Genomic DNA, 5014 nt, shown 5'->3' with positions numbered 1-5014 from the left:
TCGCGTCCCCGCTCCTCCACGTGCAGTTGCTGGGTGACCTTGAGCTAGTCACACTTCTCAAAAGTCTCTCGGCCCCACTCACCTCACAGAGTGTTTGTTGTGGGGGAGGAAGGGGAAGGAGAATGTTAGCCGCTTTGAGACTCCTTCGGGTAGTGATAAAGCGGGATATCAAATCCAAACTCTTCTTCTTCTGTTCTTCACCAACCTGGCCATCCTACTCTAGCCGGTTTCCTTTGCAGCGTGTTGTCCACAGCCAGCTACAATACCCAAGCTGTGTAGATCAGACTGAAACTATATGCAGTACATTTTCCCCCAGGGGGTACTCAAATGTATGCAGTACCAGCACCTCTTTTTTGTTCTTACTCACTGTAACAACTTCATTGCAAGTACCGAAATCTATTTTTATGGAGGGGGGGGGGAAACACTGACTATAACGATTCATTATTTCGATACTATGCTTTTGTTACTACAGCCTAAGATTAGACTATTTTAGCAGGCAATGGATGGCACCTGTTTAGCTTCCAGTGAGCTAAGGCAATGAGATAATCTCACCTGAGCTGCTGCTAATAATAATAATAATCATTTATTATGTGTACCCCACCCATCTGGCTGAGTTTCCCCAGCCACTCTGGGCGGCTTCAAACAAAGATTGCTAATGCAAGCTTCCTTAATCTTGTATGCTTTTCTTTGTCTTTTGTACTTAAAAGCAGACTTTTACGTTTCTAGCTTGATTTTGCACTTGTTGCAGCTGCTGTTGATGCGCCCACTGCCAGTCTTCCACCCCTTCTTTTTCTCAGAGCCCAGAACCAACACAATAAATATTGTTTCATAGATTGTGGCAAGGATGTGTCAGCTGCCTGGCGGGGAGATGAATAGGCAAGCATGTGGGGAGCGAGAGGGTGATTAGCAACAGTGCAAATGCAAAGATGGCAACTTTGACAAAAGGCCTACAGACTGGGGGCAACATCAAAGAGAACTGTGTTGCAAAGTCTGAAGTAATCTCAAATGCCGTATTCATCTTTATTTCACACCCTTATCTAGAGAGCTACTTCAAAGACAATGAAACCTGTCCCATTAGGGCAGCCATCTTGGCATCCCAGCTGCATATATAGGCATGAACTCTGTGAAGGCATCACCATTGCCAGTTCATCCTTGTGACTCCTTTCAGCGGCACACAACAAGTCTTAGAAGAACCATGAAGTTCGTCTGTCTTTTCTTCGCTGTGGTCTTCCTTGGCATTGCCCAGTCTGATGAAGCAGATCTGGGCCAAGCCGAGAAACAAGAGGCAGAGGCTTTGGAAGATCTGAGTGGTCCTCAGGATGAAAACCCAGCTGGTTACGATGAAGCTTTGGAGGATGAAGGTAATTGTAATCTACATGGTGGGCGGGACTGCATTTCATTGGGAGGAGTTCACTAACTCAGTTAGAATGCTTCTCCTTGGCTGGATCATGAGCTAATGATCGTATTTTCAATGGTGATTCATAGGCTGTACATGCTCTTAGGCATGGTCCTCTCGGACATTACATTGAAACTCTCTAATACGTTCTGGAAGGAATACTGAGTTAGACCCAAGTAGCTACCTCCTTTTCCCCAACACTGGAAATTTCTAGCAGCGTCTGCTAAGATGTGGCCATCTAGTCCTCTGTATCTGGTCATCAATGATGTACTGCCTTCAAACATGGCTGAAGCCACTGATGAGTGATCTTCCATGATATCTGATTATCAAGGCTATATGTAGTGGTAGAGCATCTCACAGATAATTCTTTGAAGTAGGATATCACCTAGTGTGTTCTTCGCTGAGTGATTTTGTTTCTTTAGAGTTTGAACTGTGTGAGGGGGAAATGCAATGGATCAGAATCATCTGTGCTTGATACAATGAGTGGGGTGTCCTTAGGCCTGAGGGAAGAGAGGTTGTTGGCCTACGTTGAATCTCACAGAGCTAAACCCGCACTCAGAGAGCCATGTGAAACTAGAAAGTTGCCCTGCGCCCCCTGCTGTTGTGACAGAAAGTAAAAAGTCCAAGAAGGAGCTTAAGGTTTACAATCAGCAGCCGAAATAATGAAGCATGTAATGTAAGTCCTGGTTCTGGTTGAGAGGGTGGTGGCATGGTGGAAACAGAGGAGCTGCTGAAGGAGCAGGTGGGTTCACTCCTGAGTACAACCTAGCCCAGCAGAGAGGTCTCCTGATCTGCATGTGCTCCTCCTGCTTGGGAAATGCTAAGTTCAGGACTTGCAGTGCGCATTCTGCAAAATTCCTAAATGCCAGACAGGCAGCTGTTGGATGCTTGGGAAGCCTTGTGCAAGAGAATTTTATCTGATGTCATTATGCGTCCTGGAGTTGGGTCTTCCATGCATTGCACACAGAAAACTCTCTGCTGCAAAAGAGCCAGGAAGTGCAAGTATGACTTTGTGTTCTGGGTTTAAATGCATGACTCCCACCTTACTTTGACATGCCTTCCCCTCCACATGCAAGTGATGCAGACAGGCAGCATGGTGCCGTGGTCAGAGTGCTGGGTTCAAATCTTCTCTCAGCCATGAAGCTCGCTGGCTGACCTTGGGCCAGTCATTCCCCGCCCCCCACTGTAGCCAACCTCAGAGGTTTGTTGTGAGGATAAAAGAGGGGGATCCATCTTGATCTCCTTGGATGGAAATGGGGGACAGAAATGGCATAGTGGGGGGGGGGGTAAGGGGGCTTTCCCCTGCTTGCTTCTCTCTCTCTCCCCCCTTACATCCATCCCACCAGGCAACTGCTGGCTATGGAGAAATGAAAGCCAGAGAAATCAGAAAGGCAAAGTGTGATGAACGAGGAGCTGGCTACTCAATGGGGACTTGTTATTACAGTTTATGTTTGTTTCATGCTGACTAGCAATCAGAAAGGCCTCCATTCATCAAAATTTCCCATTCATCCCCCAAACAAATGTCCGCCACCAGTTTTATGCATAAAGATAACATCATTTCTGCTTTGTGTGAATGCTTCTAGACTTCCATGTAACAGGTTCCAAGCAATAGGACTGTTTTTCTCTGTGCAGGAAACATGCAATGGAGGGATGGTACCAGTAAATGTGAGAGTGCCGGTGGAAAATGCTTTTTTGCCTTCTGCCCTCGTGGAACTACGCGCATTGGAAAATGCAGCCTATTCCGTCTCTGCTGTAAAGGTGAAGTCTGCGTTCCTCATTAAGGCATCTCACGTTTGTTAGTAAATGTTTATTACTGCAAAAGGGGGTGTGCACAGGTCACCTGCCTGCATGTAGAATCATAGAAATGTAGAGTTGGAAGGGATGCCAGGGCTCATCTAGTCCAACCCCCTGCAATGCAGGATTCTCAGCTAAAGCATTTCATTGAGAAATTAAATGGGTGAAACCCAGATACTTTGGGTATTGCTGCCCAGTGGGGAGGAAAGCAGACAGACCTACAGCGGCTGGCACCAAAGCCAATGGCAGGCAGCCCCAGCTAATTCTTGTTTGGTCCCCATCTTCCTCCTCTCTTGGTTCTACTAGAGGAAAACCAAGCGGGAGGAGGAGGAAGCTGACAGTCAGGGCCAACATCTGGACTGACTGCAAGGAAGAAGGTAGGGCAGGTGGCATGAAGGCTCATTGAAGGTTTGTGAGGAATGCCATAGTTGGCCCGGTAAACCAGCCTTCTCTCATTCTGCCTGAAATAGACTCTAGCTTTTGGCACCTGGGATGTACCTTCTCTTTATTTTTGTGACTGTAAGTTGTTTTTAAATGCTTTCAACACTGAGGGTTTATCAAACAGAGCAAAAGGCAATTTGGGTTTTCTCCAGGTTGACGCTTGCTCTGATTTAGCACCAAAGAGCGGGTTTCCCCTGCAAATGGTGGGGGCCAAGGGGAAAACCACTGGACCCATGCCTAGAAAGTGTGGGTCAAGCAGAAAACCTCTCAGACCCACTCTTCCTTAGGCATGGGACAAGTGCAAGTGTGGATGAGCTCTGAGTGTTAGTTGCTCTAACTCACCCTTGGTTCATCGGGTGAAAGGCAGCTGTTTAATTACAGGATGATCTCCAAAGTCATTCAGTGTAGACCCATTGATTTCAATGGGCCTGCTATGAGCATGACTGCTGGAACTGATCCAGCACATATATGTAACACTATATATTCTCAATATGTGTGGTCATGAGTAAAACCACCTCTTCCTCCTCCTTTTCTTTAGCAAACTGAAGTAACTGAGAGGGATTTCAAAGCTGGACCTTTGTTTGATCATCAGCAGAAGAAATTTAATATCAAGTAATCATCTCTCTTAATTTGGACTCCCAGGAATCCGACATGGCACGAGTCTATCCCTCGCTAAGTCAAGAATCTCTTCCTTCCTTTCAGTTATTACTACTAATAATAAACAATCAAAAGAAACATTTTTGGCACATGTGCTTTCTTATTCCTTCATTTAAAAAACCACAACTCATTTCCCTTACAGATTTAGTTATGCATGCTTCTGGCCAGACTAAAAGCCAACTAACCAACCAAAACACCACTCCAGAACAAGAACTCCCAACAGTATGATTTTGGCAAAAAAAATCAGAATCTCTGGGCCAGTTCCTGGCTCCACACAAAATTTGCTCAGCTCCTTGAAACAGGCAATTCAAAAAGCCCATATTGCATATGGAGGGAGAGGGGAGGAGTAAAAACGGGGTGATTCAAAGTGCTTTGGAAAGAAGCTGTCTATTTAAGCCTGGATGAATCCCCTTGAGAGAGTGGCCCACTTAGAATCATAGAATTGTAGTGGAAGAAGGGACCCTGGGGTCATCTAGTCCAACCTAGCAAATACTATCTGGTTCTTCTTTCCAGGGGGGAGCCCAGGCCATGGCAAAAATGCCCCCATCAATTTAGGCGAGGAATATCTAAACAAATAGAAACTGCTCTGCTTCTTTCATTAAAGAACAGAACAAAAGCAACAATTACAAGCTTTACACTGGACAGCTTAGTTTCTGCTGGGTTGTTTTTTTTAAATTCAGGGAGGGAAATGCTTCAGTTTTGCATTTCAAGGCAAATCTCCCTCTC

At 45.7% G+C, this 5014-nt stretch overlaps 1 long non-coding RNA gene across 1 annotated transcript; it reads left to right on the top strand.

Moving 5' to 3' along the window:
* The first annotated feature begins 1125 nt into the window (after positions 1 to 1125).
* LOC148686441 (uncharacterized) lies at positions 1126 to 4366 on the top strand. Its single transcript, XR_015949221.1, has 3 exons — positions 1126 to 1361; positions 3029 to 3154; positions 4170 to 4366. It is a non-coding gene; the product is annotated as an uncharacterized LOC148686441 (long non-coding RNA).
* The last annotated feature ends 648 nt before the right edge of the window (positions 4367 to 5014 follow it).

This window comes from Zootoca vivipara, chromosome 3 (assembly GCF_965207765.1).
Source record: "Zootoca vivipara chromosome 3, rZooViv2.hap1.1, whole genome shotgun sequence".
NCBI lineage: Eukaryota > Metazoa > Chordata > Lepidosauria > Squamata > Lacertidae > Zootoca > Zootoca vivipara.
Note: the sequence above shows the minus strand (reverse complement) of the source record. Positions and strands in the feature narration are given on the sequence as shown.